We start from the raw sequence: 18287 nt of genomic DNA on the forward strand, positions 1-18287 counted from the left end.
TGTTTACTAAGCAACCTTCCGAGCTTGGCGCCAAAGTGGAAGTGGCGGGGTTCAAACAAACTGCCTGCTTGCTAATTATCTGCAAGTCCTCATCAGAGAAGCCCCCCCCCTTCCCCCACACGTACTACATAAAGAGTCTTTTGCAATCGACTCTATTTGCACAATAATTGCCAATTGGCCGGGCACAGCGTAAAGAAGAGACTCCCTACTTGGGCAGCGGATAAGGCTTCTTAAAGAGTCGCGTTGCTTATTGGTCGTCCGGGGTGCCGTGATTATTATGAGCGATGGACATTCGGCTTCTCGGCGCAGTCATTTGCCGGATATTTGCAGTTTCAACTGGAAATTCTGTAGCTTTTGTGTGTGCGTGGTGGATAAGGAGCATCTTCACCACAAAAGACGGACCACATCCCACAACGGCGCAGACGGCCCTTTGCGGCCAATTCTACCTGAGCAACATCAGGCAAAATCACAAAACAATTGCTTGTTACCCCACATGTGATGAACGTGATTGTGTTTCGCCTTCCTCTTAATCAGAGTGCAAAATGGTGGGGAGCGAATGGAAAGCGCCCGTCCATCCGGGTCGGCGATGTGCTTCGTCATGCTCTTTTCCTCCATGTGATCACTCGGTATGAATTAGAGTGGATGACTTGTAAATATTTCAACATAGGAGTCAGAAGACGCTTTTACACACAGGACCGTGAAATATTCCTGAGGAATTCATGAAAATTTCAGTGCACTGCAAAAAAAAAATATATATATATAGTCTTTAAGAGACTTTTGAAACAGAAGGTAAAGGGTGATGGGACATCTGGGTATCCCAGACACACACACACCGGTTCATGGCTTGCCATTCAAAGAGTGCAGCCAGATTTGTACTGCTGCTCCATAAAACTTTGTCAAGTTGTCAAGGACGGGGGGGCCAAGAAGAAATCAACATTAGGGAAATAACGGCTTGCACATTACCATTTTCATCTTAATCACAGCAGCGCCGCCGCCATTTGCCGTCCTTTATTTCCTCAAATGCGCGAGTGAAAATAAGCTAAAACAATTGCGCCAGATCACATCGTCAGTTGTCTTCGTTAAGGATTCGTCTTTTGTTGTTTCTTTACTTGGAACCGTTTTTTGGGGGTTTTTTTCCCCTGCCAAAGTTCTAAGAGCTTTTCAGATTTATTGAGCCACATCTGAACAAAAGGCATTTCTTTCTTTTCACTTTCTTTCTTATAATAATAAATAATGAAGGTGGAATTGGTGCTGATCCAAATGAGGCTCGCTCAGCCTTGGTGTACTAGTTTCTTCAAGACACGCAAATAGGATCCGATAATATGTGCCAAATGGGACAAGAAAAGCAGAGCAAGGCAACAAACAACTTGAACGCAAACATTAATGTTGTTCATTTGGCGAGAAAAGGAGGAAGAATATTAGCCCCGCCTCCTCAGGAAACTCACCTCTGGAAACAGATGAAGAGCGTGTAGGATGGGCGGGGGAGCTCCTCTATGGAGGATTATTCAAGAGAGTGGGGGGGAAAGAAAGAAATAAAAAATCACCCACTCAGTTAAATGACAGCAAGGAAGGACGAAGGCGGCGAACAAGCCACGCGAGCTCCGAGGAGTGGGAGCGAACAGGTGACTGATCCCCTCTCGGGATGAAGTGCTACAAAGCTTAGACGCTCTTACAGAGACGGACGGTCACTTCAAGAGCAAACCTGCAGTGGAGCGAATGATTGGATGACGCTTCCAAACCAAACGAAAAGCCGACGCAGTCGGGCGACATTTGCAACTTGTGAAAGAAGAACTCTTAAAATAGTCCAAACCGGAAACGTGAGCACATAAATCAGGTGCAAAACACGACGACGTTCAGATTGCTTGCTGAGTGGGAGTCGTGGCCGCCAGGGATAGGTTCTTTTTTTTTTTTCTTTTTTTTTCTACAGGTTGGGGATTGTGCATCTCACATCAATCTCTTTAGAAAGTGGGCCACTTCCGTTTGGAATATGCACGAGCAACAGCAGTCAAGAGAAACTTTGTACGGTGTTTCCAAAATAGCGTTCCCCCGCTTTATCACGCTTCGATTTTCGCACATTGATCATTTCAAATTGTGCCTTTCTGATGACAAACGGCACGCAAAAGTTGAGCTGAAGGACGACGGCGTGAGAATCAGTCATTCTTCGCTGCTGATTGCACATGACATTTCATTTCGGAGCGCGAGCAGCTTGTCATTTCATCAAATGTATCCTCCTTCCAGCATCTAATGAGTCGAGGTGAAAAATCAAGAGCAGAAAAATACCATTTGTTTGGTGCCGGTGGAGGAAAAGCACCGACTGTGTTTTTTTTCTTTAAATGTTGTCATGAGCCGCCCGCATTAACAACAAACTGGGCCGATAAATGACACTCCTGACATTAAAAATAAAGGCAAAAGATCACAGCCCCTCCTTCTTCTGAAAGGCGATTAATGTCAAGTGTAAAATTGTCACGCTCGCAAATGCGGCTAATATCCCTCATTAGGATAATAAAGGCGGCCGGAGTGCATACGACGACGTCCACCGCAATGGCGACATGTCCGTGCCAGTCAGTCACGCGGAGACCTCAATTTCCTCCACGCTCGTAAAATGACGAGGTGTGAAAACACTTATGTTCATTTTCCGTCCGTCGGGGCCGAGGGCGTGCGGCTTTCATTACGGCTAATGTCCGAATAGACGCGGCGAGCGCAGTTACGCTTTACCTTCAGATAAATAAGAACGGTGGAAGGGCTTCAACAGCAGGAATTGTTGGAGTGCTCCCCGCTGTGGCTTTTATCGACTGTGTTTTTCCACCATTGATTGTTTATTTAAATGGCGCCGCAGCGCTCGCTAGCCACTTGGCTTTCTCGCTTGTGCAAGAGAATCATCTCACCCAGCTCAGACGCCTTTGGGTCTTGCAGAGCCACATGCGATCGGCGACCATTTTGAGATACCGGCCGGCAGCGTGGGAAGCCTTTGAAAGGAAAAGCCGCGCTATCCCGTAACGCGCAAAAACATCAAGATGGAAGAAGAACCCGGATGGAAGTCCGACAAGCGGCCGAGGTTGCCAGTTGTCACAATCGGGTAGTGCAGCGTCACCCCGGGATGCGCCGTTTGATTGTTGCCCTGGCCACGGCGCCCAACGTCGGCCAACCCGCTTTGATATTGCGGACATGGCGCCTTCCCTCTGGCCTTCCAAACTGTGGGTGAAGGATTAGACGTGGTGGGATTGTGCCCACCCCCCCCGGCGCAAGCTTCTGTTTCTTGACTTCCCAACGTTTGACTCCCGCCACTGTAATTTATCGAAGCTAGCGGCCACGACGGGCAGAGCCCCCGCAAGCTGCCTTCTCCAGTTAGGAAGGTGATCGTGATCCAAAGCCACTTGGACCCGCCATCTGTTTGGCCCCGGAACCTGGGCATCTGCTCCCTCCCATTGTCGGGCTCCGTCAGATGACAGGCCAGGACCCTCGCGGGAAGCTCGCTCGGCTCCGGTGGAAGCACACACACACACACTTGTGTTTGTCATTGCCTCGGAGAGGCCAAAGTGCTGGCCAGGGTTGCCGTCTTTGTTATGGCGGCAGACAGTGGCCGAGGTTTAGGGGGCCAAAGTTCCTGGGTGACCTCCAGTGAAGCGGTCGCAAACCTTTGATAATGGCGGAGGGTGACAGCGCCAAGACTGGAGGGACGCATATGACACGACGGCCTTCAAGATGCATCAACGCCAAAGGCATTTGCACTTACAAATGAGTAAATATAAGGTGACTCATTTGCGTTTAAAAACATTTGACAGAAAAGTTTGGCCCCAAGCCTCAAAGCTTGTGCTAACCGCTAGCCACATTTGTGCGCGCTTCCTCGTTTGAACGTTTCGTCTTTTTCCACATTTAACTTTTGGTGCATTTTGCAGCGCTGAATAATGGAGAATGTTGATTCCCTAATCATGAAATATTAATGCCAGCGTGCAGAGGATGCATAATTAAGGACTTTAATTCCAGGAGTCCTGACACACTCCTTGTTTAATTATCATTTTGTGGAAGACGAGAGGAGACAATAGGAAGAAACAAAAAAAAAAATACAGCAGGGCAAGCAGGGCTTTTTATCTCACCCGCAACATTCCGGTGTGTGTGGCAAACAAATCCGAGCCTAACCTAACATTTCATATTGTTTACAAAGTCCGAGAGCTCTGCCGTTTCTTTTCCCCCCCACACACAAAATACTATTTTCTCTGCTTTTTGTTGAGAAAGCTGCGTTTTTGTTTTGTATTTCTGATGATGACAAAATAATGACAAAAGGTAGAAAGAGCCAAGCAAACTTGAAGCAGTTCATTTGTTGGCTGCTTTCCCTGATTGATGGTGGCCATTATGCAATGAATAACAAGACACGGGGAGGATTTATTGCACGCCACGTGGACGAACTTTGCCGTTTGAAACGGCAGCAAACAACGTCCTTTGCGAGCGGCTGCTCGCTCGCTTGACGATCAATGACTTTCATTTATCACCGAGTGTGATTAACGATTCACTGACAATCATTGTCAAGTCTTGACTAAGTTATAGCCAAGCAAGTCCAAAGTCTTAAAATTGGCAAATTCGCCGCTTACACTCAACTAGAAATGACCACAATTAATAGCACCAAGGGAAGAAAAAATATCAGCCATTTAGACGCCATAAGACAAACTTTTTTTTATTTTTTAAACATGATCTGACTTGAGTAAAAAAATGGCTCAACTTGCAGTAAGTACCAAGGCTGAGTAGCTTTGCCACGTCTGGATTTCTGCAGGCGTTTTGGAAGAAACATCAGACGTGTGGCAAATCAAGTGTGTCAGTGTGTAAACTGTACACGAGTGGGAAGGAAACCGAGGCTGAGAAGAAGACGCTCGAGACGTGAAGATGAGAGCATATCGTCGGGATATGTTTTCAGGTAGCATCAAAAGTAGCGTGAGAGGCCGCCCAAAGAGGCGCTCGCCTCCATCGCCCGTTAATTAGCACCCAAAGGAAGGGGAGGGGCCAAGTGGGACGAGGGCTGCGAGATTACCGGGGGTTCCCCGAGGTCCACTCCGGGGAGGCACCAGACCGGGAAAAAAAGAAATTCTGGCACTAAAGTAGTGAAAGGTGCCAACTTTCTTTAGAGATGTTTTCCTTTCTTTGCGGTTGTGCTCATGAGTTGTCGTGAAGGTGAGAGGCGTCAACAACAATTATAAATGCAATTGGAGTGACAGGCGGGCGGGGGGGGGGGGGGGTGTATTATACTGCACGTTTTTTTTGTACTCACGATTTGTAACTGCAAAGTGAAGCGTGGGACCCGACGGCGTGCGCGGGTGGACGTGGCGCAAACAGACCATCTGTGCTCAACATAACATTCTTGGGTACATACATTGCAAAATAAAAAAATATATATTTTTATTTTTTTTAAAAAGACTTTCATTAACACTGGTTTGCACTTAAAAGCTTTTTATCAAAAAGAAAAAGCATCTAAAACCTTTGCTGAGTCACAATGTTTGGGCAAAATGAAATAAAATAATAAAATAAAAAAATCAATAAAATAAACTCCGAAAAATCCTGTGCTGAGTAAGAATATTTGGGCACAATCTAAAAAAAAAAAAAGAAAAAAAAAACTCCATCCATATATATACGGCAGAGTTCAAATCCTCCAGTGGCGCTCGCTCTCGTGTCGCCCAACGGCAACGTTTCTGCTCTCTAGGAATAATTAAGCCTCCCATTATGAAGACTGTGGCTAATTATCACTTCAGAGGCGTTCCATTCCTCCACAACTCGCCTTGTGCGCCATTTTAATATTCCAGACTAACTAATCCGCTCGTGTAAAGAGAAACTGATTTGCCATCAGCCGCAAATCTGCTTTAAGGCAATCGACTTGTTAGGAAAGAAAAGAATTGTGCTAATAAGAGAACTTGCTAGAACAACGGCGTGGAGGATTTGCCGCCATACCAGGGTTGGGCCAATTGGTACTGAGGCTCACCGCTAGCGTTACAATCTTTTGATTTTAAAAACACCTATGATTATTTTCACAAAGAGATTTGGTCAGACTTTGCTGGCTAAACTGAAAATGGTCAGAAGATGATGCTGTTGATGAGCGACCTGTAGTTGAGATGGTGGAGGTGAAAGGAAAGGGGGGGGGTTGTGTGCAACTTATTAGCCTCCGGCAATTAGCCTGGAAGTGCTACGGGCCCTTTTGATGGCAGCGAGGTTGCTTAAATATGGAGGAGATAAGAGGGGCGCAGATGTAGCAGCCCGCCGGCTGGATTGATAGCGGAAGCTCCTCCAGGCTCAGATAGGCCACGCAGGAGCGATCCCGCCAGTGATAGCATCTGTCAATCATGCCTCAGGCTGCGTGGGGGGGCGGGGGGGGGACAACTTGGGAGTCCGGAGCAGAGAAGACTGGCCCGCTGGCTTCTCGTCACGCCGATCGCTCGCTTCGGGTCAAGGTCTCGGTTGATCTGTCGGCGTCTTACGGTTTGCGTCACTCTGGCGACTGTCACTGTCAAGTTGAAGTCCATCAAGCCGTGAAGGGAAAAACACCTCGTATGGACTCGGTGGTTGAAATGAAGTTCAAAATGAGGAAATCAGATGGTGGTTTTCTTCTCCGTCTCGCATCAAACCGGCAGCAAGTGGGCTTCGACGACGCAAACTTTTTGCCAAAAGCTCCCTCCCCTTATCTTTGGAATAGCAGTGCCCGCATTTTAATTGGAAAAATATCTCAAGTAATTAAAGTGGCTCCCTACAAGCTCCTTAATAAGTTAAGCACACATTTTATTGAACGGCCGCCAGGCTGATACTGCCGCGTTTTACCGCACCTGTCCTTGAAGCCTTTGTGCTAAATCTCCTACATCTCTTTTTTTTTTTTTAAGGCGGTCGCCTCAACGACCCGAGAAAAGAAAAAAAAAAAAGGAATTCTCTGTAAGTTTTAAATGTCTGATTAAGATAAAGCCAAGCTTGTCTGCTCTCCTCTGGATCCAATTGTGTTTGCTTGGGAACTGCAGCAGATAAAAGTTGAGAGTCAATGACTTGTCTAATCAGTCGCTTGGGGTAACGCCAAAGAAAAGGGGCGGGCGCGCTCAACACACCGGGACGAGGATTACAAAATATTTTTTTTTTTTTAAAAAAGCCCCTTCAGTTTATTCTGCGCCCTGACTGACTTGGCAAAACAGTCATTCCGTTTCACTGTGCAAATTGACATCCATAATAAATAAAATAATAAAAAAATAAAAATATATACATAAATATATGAATAAATATTAAATAATTATTAAATAAATAAAATATTATTTTGAGTCTATGCCGCAAAGTGCTAAAGAATGGCTGGCTGGCTGAAAAGTTGGAACGAGCCTGGTCAAAATCTCCAGAAATAGACGACTCCACATGAAATATTTATATGAGATTCTGACGGCCTGCCACTCTAAAAAAAAAACAGCCACAATGATGGAAAATGAAGCGCGCTCGGGTGCAAGCGGTCGGCTCCGCCCGCCGCACCCCATCAAGTCTTCATAATTCACCCTCGGCCAGCGGCCGTCACCTCGCATCTGCTCACTCATCTATTTGAGTCGCGGCTCGTCCTCTCGGCTGTGACCCCGGCGCAGGTTTGGGCACCGGCGTGCGTGGGCCATCTTCATTAATTGGAACAGCGCTCCGATATGCTAATTACAAATCACAGAAAAAGTGCGGGTGCCAGATCTCGCTGTTTTTGCGCTGGGTGAGCAATGCGTGTCAACAATTAGGTCAACGGCGACTCGAGTGGCTCATCAATGGAGATTTTGCACTTTTGCTTCTCCTTGCTGGTCTTTGGGAAGCCCCCCCTTTTTTACGGCTCCTTCAAGAGTTGGGGTACTTGAGTCCAACATGGATGCACAAAGTGGAATAAATGTCCTTTGACCAGGTGCAAAATTGAAAATCAACAGCATGCTTCAAATGCATCGTTGTGCATTTGAGGACATAAACGCCCCCGGCAGCTGTTTGAAGATGCGCAAAAGGTTCTTTGCCACAGCAAAGAAGCACTTCTTCTATCTCCGGGCGCACGAGAGCGGGTCAAAACGTCTCCCGGCTCCAGTCGGCATTGAAGCCCAAGGATAAGAGCCTCTCGTCGAGCCAGACGGCTTTTCTCGCGCTAAATTTGCATATCCGAGCGAGACGCGGCTGGCGCCCGATTCAAAGGCAGCGGAAATGGAAACAAACAGCCACAAAAGCAAATGAAGCTTTTGTGGCAGAGTAATCCAAGGATTGCTCTCCTTTTCAAAGAAAGAAATATTGGACGGCTCCATATTGAGCGCAAATTGCTAGATTAGAGCGCCTGTTTTGGTAGCGGCTTCAAAGTCTGTCGAATCTCTTCATTTCAAATAGAGAGGGAAAAAGAAAAAGTGGTGCCAAGTGCGTTTTTCTTTTTTTTTCTTGCTGACTGATTCATTCCTGGATTGTAAAGCGCTTAAAAAAGTGAGCTTGCAGCATCGTCGCCTCGGTGGCAGTGATGTTGCCGATGCTCCCCCTCCCACTCCCCAAAAGATTGCAAACCCTGCTCGCTGGATTAAGGACAGTGAAAGGATTCAGCTGTGACATGCATACCTGCCGCTGTGAAGCGGCCATGTTTTTCGCGTGGCCGCACACTTTTCCACACGACAAATCAAAAGCGCTCGAGGGCGAGCAGCGAGACACTCCAGGTTGACCGAGCGTAAATTTCAGGTATTTATGGCAGTGCCGAGCAGCAAAATGAGGCGGTGGCGGCAGCGGGCTGGCGGGCGGCCTCCCCGAGCTCCTGATGTGTCTTCTGTCTTACGCTTAGAACAAACCTACATTGAGTTGCTACACGAAAAACCCAACGACAAAAGCACTAGGCATCTCGGGCGTTAACGAAACCCGTTAGCTTGTGATTAGCGTCGTGCGGGAACGTGGCTGACGACCCGTTTGGCGCAAACAGATGCCTACCGTTTTGAAGCACAACGCCAACGATGCCCCCGAGCGAGCTTTTTTTTTTTTTCCTCCCGTGTGTGAGCAAACGGCAGCAAACAAGACATCCATCACGCTGACAGACAAAACAAATTACAAGGGAAACAGAACCTTAATATGTCAGCAGAGCTAATGGTGTCATGGCGGGTGTGGGAGGGGGGGGTGGCTTGCTTACAGGAGTATAAAAACACCCCAAGGGGGGGGGGGGTGATGACTTTTGGATACACACTATTAACGATGCATTAGAGCGAGATTCATAAACGTCCGTTACATGGCGGTCCAGAGTTCACAGGTGTGTCCACCCCCCCCCCCCCCCCCCCCCCCACCCACCCCCATGAATGATGCAGTGCGACGGTAGACAATAAAAGTGTAATTATATGCCGCTGGCTCTACTGACAGGTGGGTAAAAATGAGGAAGAAGGGATTAGCTCCACTTTTCATGGAGCTCTGGCAGCAGGGGGCGGGGGGGTGGGGGTCACCTTGGATGAGAGGCCATCGCTTTTCCCACTCATTAAACTCCTAATGTAGACAGGGTGCGCGCACACACACACACACACACACACACACACACACGCTCAAGCTCATCTTTCACAGCACCTCTGAACTTGAAACTGCTGCATCATGCGTCGGTGGCCAGAGCTGTGACAAAATATAGCAGGGGTCCGAAATTGAACCAGCGCGAATTTTATTTTGTTTTGGCCTCACAATTTGTAGGCCGAGTCTATTTTATGACCTGCACAATTCGACAAAGGATTTAGAATGGCCTTATTTAAAAAATGGAATCTGAAGCGTAATTTTATTCACTGCAACTTTTCACGATGGTACCATTAAAGTTTTTATTTTCCATTTTTAACGTGTGATGGGAAGAAATGCGGCTTTGTTCTCCACCAGAGGCCCGTCGGGTTCATGCGGTACTTTTGGAAATCCCACTGTCAGCCTCTTTTTTTGCGGGGCATCAGCTGCAAGATTGCAAAAATAATTTGTTTATGCGCAATGCAAAGCTATAACATGTTGTTAGACGGCGAGCCCGGCTGCTCCACCCCCTCCCCTTTCACACAGAACCCAGCAAAGCATCTGTAAAGTTTCTACAGCTTTTCTGAAAAATAGAGAAATTGGGAGAAAAAAAACTCTCCATGGCCTACACGACTGAAAAAACTCTCATCTCTATTCTCCTAAGAAAGAAGAGTGGAAAGGTAATTTCCTTGAACTGTTGCCATCTCAATGCAAACACAGAGCGAGTGCTACTGCTACGCTTAAACAAGGCCATTTATTACGCAAAAAAGGGGGGGAGAAAAAAAAGAACTTTTCAGAGACGGCGAACAAAAGCACGCGACAAAGCACGCCGGCTTACTCGTCGGTCGGATGTTGCGTAACATACTTTTACCTTTTGAATGGCCTCGGCACTGAGAATAACAAAACCTAGACATTATAAAAGGATGAAGTTACGCAAGGATGGGCCATTAGCCGCTAGCCGTCGCCATCGCAAAGGGCTCCATCTCGTCTCAGGTGTGAATAAAGCTTCGGGAACACGAAAGCTAAGAAAAAAAAAAAAAAACTATGGTAGAACCTGCGGCCAAGGTTTTGGGGAGTCTCCTTCAGAGGGAGCGCTTGATTCGCTCTGCACGTGATTCCCACAAAGACTAAAACCAGACAAAAGGAGGCCAAAGTGATCCGGTTCTCTATTATGGTTCTAAAAGCCAAAACTCTCAATTCTTGCCGACGCTGGCGCTCAAGCCAATCTCAGCAACTTGCCGATAACGGTAGCGCGATTTTAATCAATCAATCTTAGTAATGAGAGTGGAAAGTTAATCCATTGTAACGCATTATTGGAGCGCAAATGAAGGTCTTGGGGGTTAATTAACTGGCGGGCGAAGGACAATGTTAATATAAGACGGCCCTAATGCGGGCCAGGTAAGAAAGTTATGCTCCGCGCTTAAGTTTTCAGGAGAACTTTGTGCTGACGGCTTCCATCCTGCACTTGGAACAGTAACGACTTGAAAGTGTGTTGAAACGAAACAAATGGTCCCCGCCTCGGCTTTGATTAAAACCCAATTGCCCAAATCCGCCATTTCCCAGCCCCGTGAGCCAATTAATGTCATCATCATCATCATTGAGCGAATGGAGGAACTGTTATTCCTCGCCGAGAGAGACGAAATGATCGGTGAGCGGCTTCCCGCGGTCAGACGGACGGCCAATGACGTCAATCTTCCTCCGAGTTAACTTTTCAAAATAAGTCACTTTTCTATTAACTCATTCAATGCCATTGACGGCTATAGACGTCAAAGATGTGAACTGGGTTGGCAGTGAATGAGTTCAAAGGTGCAATCAGGGGGGTGAAAAGTAATCCAAATTTGATCGCACGGCAATATCAAGTCAACAATTCAAGGTTGTCCATCTGTCGTTTGTTTTTCAAAAATCCATTCATTCATTCCGCAACATAAACAAGAAGGGGGAAGCTATTTCTCTGCTTCTTTCCAGCATGCGTCGAGCGAGCCAGCCAGCCAGCCGCCTCTGCTGCTATTTTGGAAGAAGAAGCTGCGCACTTATGCAAAATGCATAGGTGGCCTTTGCAGACCTTAATCTTGGCTTTCCAAATCCCCGGCTTCCTCTAAAGACTGCACTGACATGCTTCTCGCACGGAAGGCGCGCATTTTGTGTCAAAGGAGAGGGCTAGGAAAAAAAAAAAAGGAGGAAAGCAAGAAAAAATTTGCCCTTTAGATGTAAACTCAAAATGTTTTTGCCGTCTCAAGTCTCTTCTAATTGAAACGCGAAGACCCGTCGGGTCGCGCGCTTCGTAAACGTCAATGTGATGTCACAACAACGGCAACAAGACTTGTGATGCCTTCCCACACGGAAGGGTAAACAAACACAGTGATGCTCAGCCTCTGGCAAAAGCTTCCGGCGCCACGTCAAGCTGAATGTCAAGTTGGGGGGCGGGGCTAAAAGAACTCCCGGTAGCATTTAACTGGCCTTTTCTGTGCTCGGCAAAAATGGACGCCAGCTTCAGTTCTACGCCCATGGCGGAACGTCGGAGCTCCCGCCTCTGTTGTTGCCTGACACGCCGTATTGGACCAGACAGTAACACGGAACGTCGGCCAGGGTGGAGCGCGGCGCCCGGGCCTTGCCAGCTGCGATAACGATGTATAATTTAATTGAATGCTGTGCTTTTCTATCCTCCGTAGGACTCAAACTGCGCCTCTCTCTCGCTCGCCTATGCATTATTCAGGCTAATGGTGACCCCGAAATAGAAAAAAAGCTTCTTATCTTTTGAAAGTTTGATGGCAGAGAGCAAAGAGAGGTAAGGCGGCACGCCGAGAGAGCGACTGAGTCAGAGCGAGTTGGCTCGCCGATAAGCCGAGTTGCGTTTCCGATTCTGACCGCCGATGACGTCACCGAAGCGAGCGAGCCAGATGGGCTTCGAGTCTCCCGTCCAATATCGGAAGACGGAATGATGAACTGCACGGCGTCGATGTCTAAACGTAGCTATGCAAATGTATCCATTTTGGTCGTCTGCCTGCCACACGGCGGCGTTGGACAAATAAGTTGACCTGGCACATTTTTTCTATAACCTTGAGTTTGCTTGGTGGCGAGCCCATCCCGTTAGCGGTGGCGAGCATATATGTGATGGCGCCCACGCATACAATATGACATAAAGGCGTGGGCGAGCGAGAAAGTGATTCTTCTTCACGCGCGAAAAGCTTAATTATTGTTCCTGTGAGAACAGCAGGCTTGCTTTGTGCCTTTTGTGGCTTTTTCAATTACCAGACAGCAACTTTGTCATCACTTTGCCAGCTTGTAATTACGGGAACAAAAAACAAAACAAATATTTTCGGGCAAAAAAAAAAAAGATCAGAGTGTGACTTTTACACTCGAGCTACAGCAGCCCCCCCGAGACTCTAGCTAGTCACCACCCATTAATTAAAAACAGACACTCATTGGATTTTTCTGATACGCTGTTGCCTACGATGCCACCCGATTAGTTAGCGCAGCAGTTATTTACACTCCCATTCATTTTCAAAATAACATACCCTACCGACTAGAAGAAAGATTGAGAACTTTAGCGTTGATGCTAAGCTGCCAGCTTTCATAAACGCTCGCTGCCTCGCCGCAGCACTTTTGTTGACGTGCTGCTATATTTGGCAAGCAAGGTTTAAACGATGCGTTCCGTGCGCATCGTTGCCTCCAAATAACAACTGACGGCTTTTGGCTGTGATTGCATCAGCCAAATCTTTTGCTATTCCGTCTTGAAAGCCCCTCGGACTTGAAAGGTGACAGTAAAGTTTATCGGTTCCATCTACCGGCAGCTGCGATTGAGGAAGGATCCGAGGCAATTCAAAAAGCAGTGTGTCATGACTAGAAAGGGGGGGGACTCCCTGCGGCTATTTTGATCATTTTCCAAATTGAAAACTCACCACCGGCGCAATAAAATGGAACAGGTTTACCCCCGAAAGAGATGGATGAGGATATATATGATGAAAAAATATATAATATAAATAAATAATAGACAAGACAACTAATAGAAAACAAGAAAAGTTTCCAAAATATGCAATAGAGGCGTCAGGGATGGTCAAAAGTTTGGTGGTTGTGCTAACAGTTCAAAAAGCTAGCGTTAGCATTTGACACAAGACCACAGTTAGCCTCACAGATGAAACACTCAACTTTCTTTTCGGAGACTAGTTTGGCAACACTTTTTCGGAAGAAATGAAATCAACTCTCCACCTACTTCCAAATTAACGCAGCATATAGACACAAAGCAGGAGGGGAGGAAAAAGTGCACGTATAAAATGAATCTTAAAAGGGCTAGCGTTAGGATTTGACACATTAGCCTCACAGATGAAACATTCGGCTTTCTTTTTCAGGGACTAGTTTGGCAACAAGAAATTAAATCAACAATCGACCTACTTCCTACGTAAATTCGGACAATTAACGCTGCATATAGACACAAACCAGGAGGGGGGGGGGAAAGTGTATGTAAAAAATGAATCTCTTTCCTCATGCATGAAATATCCATCAAGAGCGAGCTGCGACTCATTAGGGTGCAAGGTGGAGGACGACGGGGGCAGAAGAGTCAAAGTGGCGAGGAATCATTAAATACACGCTGGCCGCCGCCACCGCGACACTTTGAAGACAGCCTGAAATCCCGCTGAGCGCTAACAACGCCGACGGGCCCGCGTCTCAGCCTCCTCGCCGAGATTAGAGACTCCCTTGAATCCGACAACGGGTCTTAAGTCCTACTAGAGCCGGCCGGGCGGCGAGGGGCGAGAGTCGTTAACGCCTCTGCACTCAGTTGTTCAAAAATCAACTTGTAAACAAAAAAAAAGCCAGTATTTAAAAAAAAAAAAAAGCAGCTGACTTTATCCCTTTAGTTATGTTTGCATACCTCAAGAACAGCATTTAAGTTTCTTTCTCAACCTGAGCCATAAATGCCTTGAACATGAAGTAATTATCATTAAAGTAGCAAAGTATAATTACCCTCCCATTATGTTCGCTTCTCAGCAATGACATTCGTGTCGCTCGGTCAATATGCAACAAATATGGAAATATTTGCTCTAAAACTTCACAGGTGACCCCGACTGTCAGCCTCGGTATCATCAGCATCCAACCCGAGACCCGCCACCCAAACACGGTGTAAATAAAAAGCCGTCTCTTACCTCCCTTGTTCCATCTGCCTTTGGTCCGAGCCGGGTAGGCGGCTTCGGGACATCCGGAGAGCACCAGGAGAAACAAAACAAGTTCAAAGGCGGGGACAAATCCAGACGGGGACCTGGAGAACATGTCCGAGAGTTGCTGGTAGCCCGAGACACTGTCACATGGCTTCCGGAGCGGGAAGCCGCGCGGGCGGGCTCGCCTCCGTCACGCCGCCGTCGGCGTTTAGGTCTCCGGCGGGACCGACATTCCGCCGCCGGTGTCGCTGGAGCTGCTCGATGCCGATGCCGCCAGCCGGGGGCCGCTCCTCACTCCATCGCCGCCCGTGCTGGAGCGGCGCTGGGGGAACCGTTGGGAACGAGCAGGCTGCCACGCCGCCACGCTCAGAGCAGTGCATGGGAACGCACGCTCACATCCACCCGCCCAACCACCCGCCGCTCTCTCTCCTCCGCTCTGTCGCGTGATGCCGTCGAGGATGCCGACGCAGCTGCTGCTGCCGCCGGAATATTCTCTCTCCTCTATCACGCCGAGGGGAATTCATTCCACAGCGCTGGAGCTTCTGTTGCCAGAGGTGGGAGCGTTATCCACCTTCTGAACTCTGGGAAGGAGCGCTGAGAAACCTGGGAAACACACACCACAAAAAGGCTCTCATGGGTTAGGGTTAGGGTTAGGGTTATGACCTGGACCGGCTTAATTAGGTTTAATCGGAGGCGAGGCGCGACGCAAATCGGACAAGGTGAAGAAGCCAAAGTTAGCTAAAGAGCAAACATTGCGGTGCAGTGCGACCCGAGCCCCAATGATGACCATCAGCGGCGTGTCGTCACATCATCCAATAAAAAAAGTCATTTCGGCCAAATGGTTAATTCAGAGAGAATTCTTTTCAAAGTAGTAAAACCTTGAAGGTTAGACATGAGTTGAAAATGTTTTTACTCTCTTGTTGCCTTGTTTTCTGGGATTGAGTCTCGCATAAATAAACGAAAAAAAATAAACTGAAGCCATTCGTGATGGCCAAGGCTGAAATTAACAGTATAAAAAAAACCCGATCCTTTCACAGTGTTACAATGAAACCACTAATAAGGTTTCAAATCAAGGTTATTTAACATTAGTAAACTTCCAAAGAACAAAAAATAAACGACTGAGCAAAAGCCGCCGCGATTGAACATTTGAAAAAACTCCAGATGTTTTGGGAAAATAGGCAGCAAATCAATGAAAGTCGAGCCCAATCGGGCCGGCCCCAACAATCCGTGATAATCCGAGCCCAAAAGTCAAAGGCTATCCCCTGAACTTCACAAGTGGCGCTTTTCTGACACCGCCGATTTCATATCCTAATGGCAGCCAGATTTTTTTTCACACGTGCGGCACAAATGAATATCATCAACACGCAAGCCGCCTTGCTCATTTTCTAGCTGCCCACCTGATTTTGCCGCTCCGTCACGCTTTCCCGCTAATAACAATCAGTGTGAACATAATTAATCTTTCTGCGAAAGAGATGTGGCTTTTGCTGTTCCAAGAATCTAACAGGAACATCTGTCGCCAGGGCAAACCTCATGGCCAAGAAGTCTGTTTGCTTGCTCGCCAGGTAAAACCTTCAAATTGGAGGTTTTTCAAGCTGTCACATTTCAGTATCAAGATTTCAAAAGCAGCCAAGTACGAGGCCAAATAATTCCGGAATGCTGCTGATGCTATGATCGTACACGGTGACCCTGGATTCTTTTTTGGCCACTATTTTCACAATTAGTCCCTGGAATCAATAAGAATCAAAGGCGGCAGCAAGTTGGCAATAAAACGAGGAGGCGAGCGTCTTCCGAAACAGATTTGCATCGACGACGGGACCTCCGAGGGCAGCCGCCGAGCTGATGTGGATAAAAATATGCTGCTTGAAGGTCAAAATTGTGTGGTTAAGCTAAATCAAGATCATCGCCGTGTGATTACAACGCTCGCCATAGGCGCGTCGAGGCGAAGCGGCGGCGGTACACTCGATCGATGCTGTGATGTGAAATCAAACTGCGGGTTGGTGTCATCAGAGTGCCTTTGATGTGCAAAGGCCCCCCTTGTGTAAAATTAGCTGGCGCAGACAAGAGGAGGAAAAAAAAAAAAAAAGCATCGCCGGAATTAGCATTCGCCGGCTTTGTTCTTAAAGTTGTTTTCACATCAAAACGCGGACGAAGTGGTCGTTAGATGCCAGCCACGGCAGAATGAAGCCATTGACTATTCTTTTCCGCCTTTTGTTGTGACCTTTGACTTTTTGGGCATGCTCAGACAAAATGCACAGGGACTCTCCACGCTTCGCTTTCCACCCATGGAATTGCTAATGAGAAACCATTAAGGTGAAAATAGCACTCAAAGTAACATTGGCCGGACCCGATCACTGATTAGACTCGAGGGTAAAAGTATTTTCCGGTCCCTGGCGGAGGCAAGCGCTGGACGCGGGTCCCGCTACGTTTGCCGGCTTATCAGCGGCAGACAAGAGCCTCTTCTGGATGAAGGCACTCAAGCGGGAGCCCGACTGGCGGCTGCCACAGTTGCGGCGTGCCGATAAGGACGAAGCCGCGCCGCGCCGGGCAAAATTAGCAGAGCCGAGATGCTCGGCCGGCCGGCCGACTGCCGTGCTGTGCTGCTTCAGGTTTGGCTGAATCTCTTTCCAAATGTACGTGCGGGCATTTGCCATACTCAGCAAATAAAGCGTGTGTGTGACAATCCAGAGTGTAGGAGGGAGGATCAAGAAAGACGTTGAGACAAAAAACGGTCGCCTTGATATGTTGACGGCGTGAAATTAGCTTTCTCGGAGCGAGCACAATCAAGTGCCTTGATGGAGATCTGGCTCGTTTTTCGTGCGTCTGGTTTTTTTTTTCCTCTTTTCCCCTCATGGGCGCATCTGCCTGCCCAGATACTGGATAATCTAGTGGCTCGCAGCGTTCCTAATCCCAGAATGGGAGGGAACTCGGGAGACGACCACATCGCCAAACACGTTTTAATCTCTTTCAGTGGAAGAAGAAGAAAAAAAAAAAAATACTCCGAGTGGGAGACGTTTAACAAAAAAACTAAAACATTAAAGTGCTCAGCTGATTCCGAAAAAAATTGGGAACTTTTTTCCACATTTCATGATCAAATTTTTTTTATTGAATCCTCTTCAATTATCTCATTCCAAATGTTCATTTAAAAAAACTAAAGACAGTTGAGCTACTCCTCTTCAACTCAAGCGTTTCAACTTTGGCTGGCATTTCAAGGCGGCTTGGGTCTTCCCCCCCCCCCCACAAGCAATTTCAACAATAATTGCTTTCTCTGTTGTCATGATGATTCCAAACATAAAGGAACCTTTATGGAGCCCCTAAATGTGCACGTTGAATCATTTGGAGGTGAACATTTATGGGGAAATAACACACAATAGCTAATAAAAATATGTCATCATCATAAATGTACGGCATCCCGCGTGGCTCTTAACATTCTGCGCTTATCAGCGATTCCATCAAAACGCCAGCAGAGGCTCGTCCATATGCAAATGTTATGTACGGCCGGGCCGGTCCGAGCCGGGCAAAGTGCAATTACCTCGGGATTACATTCCCTTAGGTGCGCGCGGCGTCAAGCTAAGCACACAAAGAACAGAACAGCGGCGTAATAAGAATCCCAACGAGTTGCTGATGCCCGTCATAAAATACAGCACGGCTTCTATTTACAAGCGGCAATGAAAGTGCCTGGCGAGCGGG

This window comes from Syngnathus typhle, linkage group LG6, assembly GCF_033458585.1.
Source record: "Syngnathus typhle isolate RoL2023-S1 ecotype Sweden linkage group LG6, RoL_Styp_1.0, whole genome shotgun sequence".
NCBI lineage: Eukaryota > Metazoa > Chordata > Actinopteri > Syngnathiformes > Syngnathidae > Syngnathus > Syngnathus typhle.